Source organism: Ixodes scapularis, unplaced genomic scaffold (assembly GCF_016920785.2).
Source record: "Ixodes scapularis isolate PalLabHiFi unplaced genomic scaffold, ASM1692078v2 PGA_scaffold5__190_contigs__length_132052651, whole genome shotgun sequence".
Taxonomy (NCBI): Eukaryota; Metazoa; Arthropoda; class Arachnida; order Ixodida; family Ixodidae; genus Ixodes; species Ixodes scapularis.
In genome coordinates, this window is record NW_024609880.1 from 108886462 (window position 1) to 108898840 (window position 12379).

Genomic DNA, 12379 nt, shown 5'->3' on the forward strand with positions numbered 1-12379 from the left:
TATCATGTGTCTTATAGTTCCTTTAAAATATCTTAACGCGATAGCATTCTTTAGCTACCACCCCCCCCCCCCCTATCCGCTTTCGTGGACCTTTCTAGCCTCCTCATGCGCAGAAGTTATGCACAGTAGACCATTTCTGCTCTCTGTGCTTGTACCCCATTGCGCCGCGCATATGCTGAGCGAGTGGCAGTAGGTAATTCCTTCACCTCCGCACCCTCTTCGAAGGACCTGACGACTTTGACGTCAACCTCGACGTCATTCTAGAGGTCCTTCTAGAGGTCGTCCCAGACGCTGTCCTCGACGTCGCCGTAAACGTCATTCTTGAGGTCGTCCTAGAAATCGTCCTTGAGATCACCCTAGAGGGTCTCTTCGAGCTTATCCTAGACATATTCTTTGACGTCGTCCCTTAGGACGTAGCACTCGAGGTCGTCATTCAGGTCTTCCTTAAGGTCGTCCTAGAGGTTGTCCTTGAGGTCGCACTAGAGGTCGTCTCGGAGGTCGTTCTAGACGCTTTTGAAGTCGTCCTCTAAGACGTCGCCATCGACGTCGTCCTAGACGTCATCCTTGAGGTGTCCTCTAGGCGGACCTCAAGAGCGACCTGCAAGGTGACCTTTAAAAAAAATATTGAAATATTAAAATATGTTTGTACCTTTTTGCATATGTATCTTTGGCCACCCGTGGCGTAGACAACTATATCTTAAGTTTAATGTTGAGTTGAAGGAAATATTGATGTTCAAATCCTATACTATAGTCAGTGACAGGTTACGAGTTTAGGGGAAGCTCCTCTTACCAATTTCTACTTGAGCAGAGGGAACGCTGGAGGGGAGGTGACCTCGTCTCCAGCGTTTGATTTGTTAAGGTATAAATAAATGGGAGTAGCTTCCCCTAAAGTCTTTACCTGCCACGAAATATTTGCGGAGAGATGTTTTAATGGCGCCCTCCTTTGGTTCCCTCTGCTGACATCATTACCTTGCGACCGACAAGATCTTCGGTGTTTGTAATTAGCATAGTGGAAGCTTGAAATGATGGCACTCTTAAACCAACACTGCTAAAAGAGTCACAATTTAGTCCTTGCATTACTCTTATTTCCGACGATGAGAAATCCTTTGGCGACGTCATAATTCGGCCAATCGTGGAAGGCCGGCCACTGTGACGCTTTCAATCGTTCACGTTGCAAATAGCTATTTACAAAGAAAAATATCTGCTCGCGTGCCTTACGATAATTGTCACTGGGGACACCACCTGGGTAACTCTATCGGGCTCATTTTTATGAAATAAATATTTTAACAAATGCTCAAGTGTGCAAGTAAATAAATCAGTGATTTAGCAGGCTCGAAGTATAAGTTTGGAGCACACTCCAAATACCATACCAATAGAATCTGCAGTAACTCTATCAGTAACTAACTTAAATTTGAAAACAAAAAATTCTACAGAAAAGGGACTTGTCTGCTATACCTTCCTTTCGAACACCACATTTAAAAATGTGTGTAAATGTATAGTGGCTGCTGTAAAACTACCGCACTACTACAGTAATTATAAAAACAATACCAGTTCGAAATAACCGCCGACGATCTCTAAAACCAGCTTGCAGTTCCTAATCGTCCAGTCTGCTGCACTTCTCACCCAACAAGTGAAGTGAACTTTACAGAGGCAAATACCTTCGTAATATAGACAAGCCCTAAATATTCGACTTAGCGAATGCTCTGTGACGAGCACCTGCCTAATCCAGGCAGGTGCTCGTCAGGAGGTTTTGACGAATAAATCTCCACATGTTCAGGTGAAAGGCAATTCAATCACAGTCTAAATTCATATTAATGTACAAGCCGACTGGCCTTAATGCAAATATGCATTAAAAAGTGAAACAACGTACCCTATGGCGGCCTGTGGCGTTGTCGACAATCACGCCGGAAAACAATGTGGGTGAATGTGTCACTATCTCATCAGACGCTTCCACGGGAGAAATTTGCTCGCTATGGTTTTCTGCCCGATAGCGCCCAATATCAACAACACACTCCAGAGAAGTTCGATTATAAGAACGTGAAACACAAACGCAACCTTTTTAGGGGCGAAGGTCCTTAGGGTCTAGCTTTCTCCGTCCGGCGTCCGTCCTCACATCGATTGCCATCCCATCTGTCTTCTTAAAAAAGAAAAAAAAAATGTTTGCGCAGTCGACAGGATTTGAACCTGTGCTTGGAGACGCCAATGGATTTCTAGTTCATCACCTTAACCACTCGGCCACGACTGCGGGACGAGTACGGGCTCTGAGATGTGGTAGTACCTCAAGAGCTGGGGATGTCATGGATGAAACACTGCATGTAGCCGCTCAACGTCTATACAAGAAAGGCGGCTGCGGTCAAATGCGTATATAATCGCGTTAAACTTTGCATGCATTGGCTCAACGTTTATAGACGAGAGGGCGAAACGGTCAAATGCTCAAATGCGTATATTACCACGATCCATACCAACGCTACCCGGAACTCAGCACTACCTATGAGCAATAAAAAAAAAATCAGCACCATCTACACTACCTATGAACAAAATCAGTATCATCAGCACCGCCAGAGCTTTCCTCCAATCATCATCATTCACCACGTGGAGATGCGGCCATTTTTTATATTTGGATGACATTGCATCAATTCACATGGTCACAAAAATGTCCTGGACATTGCATCAATTCACATGGCCATAAAAATGTCCTGGTTGCAATAAAAAAAATTAAAATAAATGTATCTTATATTGATACAATAAAAAAAATATTAGCTTTTAAAGGTGGAAAGCGATAGCGTTATCGGGCCCGTGTACATGTATGCAGGTTCAGAGAAAGCGAAGCTGGATCAACCGTTCCAGCTGCACATCCTGAAGGCGACCCTGACTAAAAGGAAACGAGGAACGGCACGGGCCGGGACATGATGACCGTGAAACCGCTTGCCAATCTTCCCGACCCCGCCTATCAAACCTCCTCGCTTTTATCAAATCGATATGGCTTGGTGAGGCACCCCTACCACTCGAATGGAAGCCCGCTCTAATAACTTTCAGTCCAAACGCCGGAAAGACATAAACACAGACAACCTCCGCTCCATCTCTCTCACGCCTTGTGCGGGGAAGCTGATGGACACGTTGGTGCAGGACAAGCTGTCTGAGTTTCTGGAAAACCAAAATGCATTCGCAGAAACCATGTTCGGTTTTCGCCAGCACCGGTCCGCGCAGGATATTTTGCTTCAACTCGACCGAGGAATTCTCAACCCTGTCGAACACCCTCAACGATAAGGCAGTACTCGCCCTAGACTTGAAGGGGGCTTTCGACAACGTCACACACGAAATCACCCTGCAACATCTCTCCCAGACCAACTGTGGACATAACAGCTTTTAGTATATCAAGTAATTTCTCCCGGATCGACAATCTCTCATCGGAATACAAGACGAAAAACACGGCCCCTTTCAACTGGGAACGAGGGGAACCCCGCAGGGCACGGTCCTATCGCCGTTACTTTTCAAACTGGCCATGATGAAACTTCCGGCTCAGCTGGGGAAGGTCGAAGACGTCCAGCATATGCTCTACGCCGACGGCATAACCATCTGGGCCAAACACGTTTCGGCTGGAGACATGGAGGCCAACTTGGGGCAAGCTGCGGAGATCATGGACGCCTACGCCTGCCGCTGCGGACTTTGGTGCTCGACGTCCAAATCCGAATTTGTGCACATTCGCCCGTCACCTAGGTGCACCACCAAAAATGAACCTATCCCTGGCCAGCGGCCTGATACCCGAACATGATGAGATTAGAGTGCTTGGTCTCTTGATCCACAAACATTGACGAGATGACACAGCACTAGCCAAGCTGCGCAAGGTGGGGGAGCAGGTGGGCCCGAATGGTCCTCCGGGTTTCCAACAAACGCAGGGGGTTACGGTGCAAAGACGCCTAGCGGCTGGCACATTCATTCGTTCCCAGGCGAGCCCTCTACTCGACTCCTTACCTCCACCTGCGCAAATTTGACGAGACCGCCCTTGAGGCGCTTCTCAGAAAAATGTACAAGCGTGCCCTTGATCTTCCGATGAACACGTCCAACCTGCGCCTTATGGGCCTGGGGATGGTAAACACTCCGGGAGGGCCACTTGAGCAATCAATATGCAACACTTTCAGAGACGCCGTCGGGACGCCGTCTACTACCCCGACTGCACATTCACCCCCCAAACACTGACGGAAGAGCGCGTACGCATTCCGGTGTAGACATACGCCCCTGCACGTGCACACTCTTCTAGCAAACATCACACGTGACGACCATAGTGGCAGGCGCCATGCGCGGGAGGCGCCACTGGCCCGCCACTATGGGACCAAACCCGGAATCATCTGCGTTGACGCCTCCGGCCCTCACCATGAAGGGGGTGGGATGGTACACGGCCGCAGTCGTCCACCAAAACGTCGCAGTGAACGGCCTAACGTTTAAGACATAACACATGCGGAAGAGATCGCCGTCGCTCTAGCCGCCGCAGCCCAGGACCTCGCGAGTCATCATCACCGACTCGAAAGGGGCCTGCAGAAATATTGAACATGCGTACATTCCTCTCTTTGCCTATCGCAACCTTAAAGATAGCGACTACTTCGGGGCCCCCGCGTCTCAAACGATCGTCTGGGCTCCTGCTCACAAGGGCCTCGAAGGCAATGAAACCGACAGACGCCGCCGCCCGTGCGCTCACTCTCCGGGCAACGCCTTCAGACCCTTCCGAAACGGATCCCGAACCTAATCCGGCCTTCACTTTTTCGAGAAATTAATCAATTAAACTGATTCGGTCCCGCAATTTATCCTATGTGCCGTGAGGCCTTACAAAGGCGGAAGAACGCACACTCCTCCGTCTCTACACCAAAACCGTGCTGTGCCCGGCAGTTTTAAAACAATTTGATTCTGCTTATGCAGAAAATTGCCCGCACTGTGCGAAGTTGTACAGGGTGATTCAGGGAGACGCCAGGCTCTTTAAATCGACCGCCAAATTCGGTTTCTTAACCTATCGCGCTACGACTTTGAGCAGCGTTGCCCACAGATGGTGCTTTTTTTTTGTTTTGTTTTTTTTTTTGTAAAATTTGCAAAGAGCGAATTTACGTAAGGAAAAAGTAAAGAAAGACAAAGGCTTAGCTCCTATGGAAACGCAGCGACGCCACCGGTCTTCAAACAACACGGCGCCGTTTCGCACGGGAGACAAGAGATGTCGCAACGAACGCCGTCAACGAACGAGCATGCGGCGCCGTGAGCCAGTGTCTTGAGCAGGCTATCTTTTCGACTCAAAAGCGGCGCGCGTTCCGCAGGTGGCGACAGTCGCAGAAACAAAAACAGGCGCGGTAAAAACAAGGAACTGCAGTCCCTTGTCTGTTAAATACGCCGGCTCTCGTAGTCGTATGCTTGTACGTTGGCGGAAATTGGCGTCGCGACCGCTTGCGCCATCTCTTGTCTGCCTTGCGAAACAGTGCCGTGTTGTTTGAAGGCCGGTGGCGTTGCTGCGTTTTCATAGGAGCTAAGCCTTTTTCTTTCTTTAGTTTTTCCTCAGGTAAAGTCGCTCTTTGCAAATTTTGCAAAAAAAAAAAAAAAAAAGCACCATCTGTGGGCAACGCTGCACAAAGTCGTAGCGCTATAGGTTAAGAAACCGAATTTGCGGTAGATTTAAAGAGCCTAGCGTCTCCTTGAATCACCCTGTAAAACTCAAGTCCGAACACTCCACCATCCCCACACCATCCCGAGTTCGGCACGGCGCCGATGGCGCTTGCGCCGGGGCGGGGCGAGTCTTATGAGAGGACGCCGTCGGGCTGAAGCGGCTTGAGGAATGCCTCAGTTTTTCATTGCATCTGTCAGATGGCGCCACTTCCTGTATGATCCTCACGACCGGCGCCAAACTTCGAACACCTTATAAAAATATCCTGCTTTTTTCCGCCTTTAATTTACACAAAATAATGGAAGCCACTTTTAGCTGCTCACGTCTTTAAAACATGGTTTGCAGTGTTTAGGGAGCGATCGTTCAAATATTTTTAGACGACATTGAACCGTTCTATCGAGAAGTAAAACGCAAAAAAAATGCACAAGAAGTGAATTAACTAAAATTGTGTCTTTCACTTGATGTCACGTGACGTGATGTCATTTCGTCAAGTTATGGTTCCACGTGACATCGGGATGTCCCTTGACCTGATCTGACGTCACGGGCCATCACATTGTCACGTCGTAGTGTCACGTGAAGGCACATCACATGACACACGTCACGTGTTATGACGACAAGGTACGTGACAACATGGTGTGTCACAGGGCGTACAAAGTGCCACATCAAGGGACGTCGCATGCCATTACGACTTGACACTATGACACGGTGCTACCAGACGGGAAGTTACAGTCTTAATTCGTGGTGTCACTTGGCCCATCATTGGTTTATATACATATATTGAACTCTCTGCCGCCACGGCACTGTGGTGTCCCTGCTCCCGCAGTGTGCATGTGCGCACGCGTCACTTCAATAGAATCTGATTTCTGCGCGCGAGCAGTGGCCACACCTGTTGTGGGCAAACAGTGACCTGTTGGTGAACAATGTTTAGGTATATCCACAAAGATAAATTTTCTGTTAAATTTAGTAGGAATATGCTTCCCACACTTCCAGTAACGTACGACAGGACCTTGATTGGTGTATAAAAACTAAAGTAAATTTCGACTCTAAATTTAGCCGCTAAGCCACAGCCAGAGGGACGGACGGCCGACAGGCCTACCTCTCGAAATTGGAAGTTCTGTTAGAAGGCATTCTATGCTTTAAAGAAAAAAGTGAAATATTGTAAACTGTTACATTTTAGCTACAAGAGTTGCCAATAAAAGGAGACGTTTCGTGACTAAAGCAGTAATAATCTTTGCTGAAACCAATAAAAATACCAAGAGTTAAAAGTCGTTCTTCAATATTTTCTAGTATAACTTATTTTTGTCACAATCAAGCTGATTCTTCGAATTTACCTCTTCGAATAAACTAACTTGAAAATTTGTTTGTAGATAAAGTTTTACAAGAAATCTTCAAGACGTATCAAAATATCTTTCCGAGCCCTGTAGGCAAAAATAAGGAAGAAAAGATATATGTCTGCAATAGTTCAGAATATTTTTTTCACGTTCTCCGAAAATAACACATTATAAAGCTGGTTTCACATTTTGGGGTAACAAGTCACAGCTTAAAAATAAGTTGATATGTTATGAGTTTTGTGCAATATTATCGATAACGGTCCTAATGAGTTTAACGCAGAATGGATTAATGTCGCAGCTCTTGCTATTTTAGCGCCATAAAAATAATGAAAACCTCTTGGTCATTTTAAGGTCCGAGAAACATAGTTCCATGGGTATGACGAACAACAGCGACATTCGTGGCATATGTCGTGAAAGTTGCTGTGCGCGCGTCCGTTTTCAGTTGGGACGTCAACCACGCAAACAGCACGGTTGTCCTCCTCGGCTCTTTGCTGTCGCCTCTTTCCTTTTCTGTTTTCGGGAGATTGGGGGACTGACGACAACGGCACCGCCCATTAAGGCAGTCGAGGTGCGTATGAGTCGATGTCCGGGCCTACGTGATGAGCACGCTCTAGGCGTCTATGCAAAAACGAAAACGGTGGGAAACTTTGCTTCTAAATAATAAGCGTATTCGTACGCTATGTCTTTAACCACTGCTCCCACCGTAAACATTCGATATACCTTGTTACTGTATGGTTGTCTACTTTTTGTTTATTATCGCCAATCTCAGCTAATGTTATATTTATCATAAAATGACTGATAAAAATTATATTCACAAATACGAGCACTATTGCTATATGGGCGGCGACTAGTAAAGAATGCTATAAAAGGTTCTTTTGGAGCTTCTATAACATTCTTGTGTGTGTGTCGATTTTACTTCCGGCAGTCTCAGGCGTCGAGTTAGTTAGTGATCTCGTACAGCTCGCTTGCGGCGTCACATTTTGTTCATCAATTTTCCAAGACCAAACTATTGTCACTTTTCGGTTGTTTCTCCCGAATCACTCCCCTTTCCACATGTGTACTCACTCTCGCTGTGGGTTCTCTGCAACCTGGGACAACAGATAGACCGAATCGAAGTCCAAGTATAGTACATCGGTATGTCCCTCAGACACAAGTACATCAATGCAACTAAGCTTGGGCAACTAGCATGAAAACGAGTAGCCTGGCATCGTAAGAAGGAATTCTAAACGACTACCGGACCTGCACAAGAAAACAGCTACAGATCGCTGCAGACCTTCCCTGCTGTCTGATATGGACCGCTCTTTTAGGCGAGAACTCTCGCTTTGTGACACACAGTGGCAACCATTACAATAGACACTCTGTGTGTGGCAGTGCTCTTTTTGCTTCCTGCAGTCTCGGGGGTTGAGTTATGAAGCTCCGACTCCAGCACGCGCTCGTCGGCATCGTACCTGTTTTGGTTGCGCAAGCCGGAGCATTACCGAAAGTTGAAATCCCGCGTTGAAGTTGGAGCTTTAATTGCATTCTTAACCTGTGAACGACCATACAATTTCTCCAGCGCTCATCACCCAGGCGAAAAATGCCGAGTTAGTGGGCTCTGAACGCAAGTGCTCCGCCTAATATTCGGTAGAAGAGGGTGACCACTTGCTGAGAACGCGCTACACAAAGCAATAGTCAAATGCGGCAGTGCGCAGAAGCGAATACTGGTTTTGTCCTGTAATATGTAGTTTCGATTGAAACCTTTGAATGGCACCATTATAAAACATAAATTTCTTATGGTCATTTAAGATTAGAAAGAGTCAAGAAGGTAAGACTTAATAAACTTTTATACATATAGCGGCCATGAGAAAAGCAGCGCAGCTCTAACCAGACAAATATGTTTTGCCCTGCAGGGCATCAAACGTTAATAAGAGATATGGACAGTGATTATAGGTATAACAATAAAAATAAGACAGAAAAATGAAACAGCATTATGCGATCCATTATCTGAAATAGCCTGGTAGGCAATTTTTTGTAGAAATTCACCGATTATATATATAAAATATAAAATCGACAAGACAAAACATGGACATATATTGTCTTCCATTTTTCATATTGTGCATGGACCACTTGGACGGCGTTTATTTGTCGTATTTTGTGGAAACTGCGAGACCGCTAGTAAACAGAACTGATAAAATAAATGCCTGGTTTAGTTTGTATCACTTAAATTATTAATTGCCTCGTTGTTCTGTGTCTACGCTTCCTGTTATATTCTTACTGTTATGTCCCTTTTTTTTTTGCGCGAATCAGAAAATATTAGATTCCGCCAACCGCAAGGTACCGCTCTCGTAGTGTCCGAATGGAATACTTCTCGGTGGGTGGTTCATCGGAACAGCGTCACCAGTATCTATGCGGTTGTGAGTAGCGCCCTTACGTCCCTTTTGAAAGGGAAACAAGAGATAACGTTTATGTTAGGGGTGGAAAGACAGACATATGCAGAGAGCCATTTCAACTGAAGAGCTGCAATAAAAAAGGAGACGCGGCATTTTTTTTTTTATAATTTCAAATATTTCAGTTGGCGGCCACGTTGATTTCCACTCTTAAAGCTGCTGCTTATTATGTCACTGACCCTAATGTCATTTATCCGGTGGATCAAATGTGTGCACGTAGGCACAAGGCCGCCAAAACACAAGCTATTTGTTTTCACATATCTTTCCTTCTGATCTAGCACTGCATCAAATAGGGAGTGGAGCGGGGGAGGCAACCTTACCAGGGAGCCGCGAGCAGCAGTTGAACCCGCGAAGAGCCGCGTGCGGCTCGCGACTCACAGTTTGGCCACCCCAGGTCTATGTAGTCGTTGATTAAACCAAAAAATGACTCTTCTTGAAGTAGATCGAGGTGTTGCTTGGAGCGGTTTGCCGGTTTCAGCAAAAATATTGCCAACTCAATTCGCTTCCCCTGAGTTGTATCCGCTCACAAGGTTCTGAGGTTCGCAAAACATAAGACCACATTGCCGGTCGACAGCCTTTTCTGATGTGTACAGCTTCATCGGTTAGGTTGACAATGCGGACGGGTACGCATTCAATACAAAAATCTACGAGTTTTATTCGAACAGTAACGCCTGGAAATATGGGAACGTGTTACATGTTTTTGTTTTTTTCGGTGACCGCGTTACCTTGTGCACTAATTACGATCAGTCGTATAAAAAATGGCTTCGCTTCGTGGGGAAGCCAGAGTTGAAGAGCAGATGACAAGTTGACAAGAGCAATGTTTCCCAGAAGCGCTCGTCAGATGCCCAGAATAATGCTTTACTCACTCGAACTCAAGGTTTGAAACTTTGGATTCATTGAGGAACCACGTGCTCTAAAAAAAATCGAGCAACGTAATACATTCTTCAAATATATATGCGACATAGATGATATGCCATAATTCTTACATGCCGAAGCAGAGCGTAAGTTCAGATGATGCCGTGACTGGTGCTACGTGGCCTCTTGCCGTACACAGTGAACATCCTGTAAACGTCTGTACGACGTTCGAGATCCCTTTATTTGCTTTAATACAACATGCCTCACTAAATCGACTTTTTACCAGTGTTCACGAGCATGGTACTGCATGTAACACCTTGCATTCCCCCATCAAAAAAGTACGTCCTTGTCAGCTCGTGACTTATGCACTTGTAGATCAATGATCGGCCCCTTGTCTTCTAGCTCTGCCGAGTTCTTACGTGAGGTTGGCCGTCAGTAGATTGCCCGGAAAACATTCATTGTTTCCTCTCAGCCGTGCCTCAATGCCAGTCCGGTTACAATAACGCCTGAGAACGAAATTCCTGCTACAGCTTCAGCATGTGGGCGGGGATATCTGGCACAAAAGGTTCCTGCATTCTTGTGCATTGGTTGGAAAACTGCATCCACTTGCCTTTCACTCTTACCACAAACCAAGCTTACGTGATGCCGGTCGAAAACTTTCCAACAGGAGCCAGATGGGTAGCCCTGACAGATCTCTTGGCCACTTCCACCTCCATGGCTCGAGCAACAGCATCGCGCATGCAGCCAGGCAACGAAAGACGCTCGAACTGCTGTATACTCCTTGGTTGGTGAAGGTTTGTATTTCTCGAATTTTCGGCCCAACCAGATCGAGTTCCGCCAAACGTGTTTAAGTTTAGAACATGCATCTCAATATATTTCTTTTTACAGTAGGGCTTCGTGTATCGGATTATTTAGAAGAATACCATTTATTATCTCTCTTCTTGTACATTTCGTGTATTTGCCTTCAGGTCTATAACGTGAGCACACAGTCCTTTCTAGCATACCCAGCGCACGGTGTTTCACACTGTCAAACAGCGGGAAAAAAAAAAAAAAAAAAAAAAAAAAGAACATTTCCGCAGACGCAACAGATGGCTTATTTTCGAGTATCGCCCTCCCCTGTCGGTCTCAAGCGACACCGGAGGATCTGAACTTCGTAGAGTCAAATTTATTAAGGATAAAAAGAAATAGTCTATTACTGCCTGAAGACTTGACAACACAAATAAAGGACCGATCACACTAAAGATGTACATCATAAGTACATGCACCCCCAAATTATTCGAAACATACTCTGCAAATCTTTACTGGCGTTTTTATCCTCGATAGGCACGTCTATAAGTGATTTGAAAGTTCCTGACCCATATTCAACTTCCCAAACATATAGAAGTATGTTTCCTCTCTTTTTTATATGGAAAACAATTTTAAGTGTCTGCGGTCTGGACGAAAACAAAGTACACATTGGCGCGTGGCAAAACTATGACGATTGCAGACGCAGGCCGTTAGAGAGTGAGCCGTTAAGTATGCTGCGATGTCGAGTAGACTATGGAGTACTACTTTGCCCTGTTTAACAGAAAAAAAAAACACAAAAGAACAAGGATGACGCTTATTTGCAAATTGATTTGACCGGCTTCTTGCCAAGAACAAACCTCAAACGCTAAGCTATGTCGAAAATGTTCATTTCGATACGCGCTATTTTATATCAGATCCTGAAATGAGTGATAAGGTCACTCTTTTCTGCAGGAGTATTCTCCTGCATCACGGTGCTGAATGCAAACGATATGGGTCAGCAAAGCAAGCGTTGTTATTGCCGCTCAGTGTTTCTGTAGAAGGTACACTGAAAGGGTTTGTTCTAAAGCTTTCCTAGCATTTCGAAAATATTATTGCTTCTAGTTCAGTTGTGTCGCCATCATATATATTGTGAAAGGCATTGTGCAAACGAGATTTCAGAATATATGTGTCGAGGACGTGCCCATTTTTATGACCTAATGCACTGTAATTAATTCTTAAGTTCAAGAGCACAACGAGATTCGACTTTTAATAGTGCGACGTAAAGTTGTAACCGTCACGGGTGCTTTAGGCGACCTACCAGACTGAAAATTTTTCGATCAGGTAAAATATATACAACTACGGGA

At 45.6% G+C, this 12379-nt stretch overlaps 1 pseudogene; it reads left to right on the forward strand.

The window, feature by feature from the left end:
• Nucleotides 1–3174: 3174 nt before the first annotated feature.
• Nucleotides 3175–4450, forward strand: LOC121838205 (annotated as a pseudogene).
• The last annotated feature ends 7929 nt before the right edge of the window (nt 4451–12379 follow it).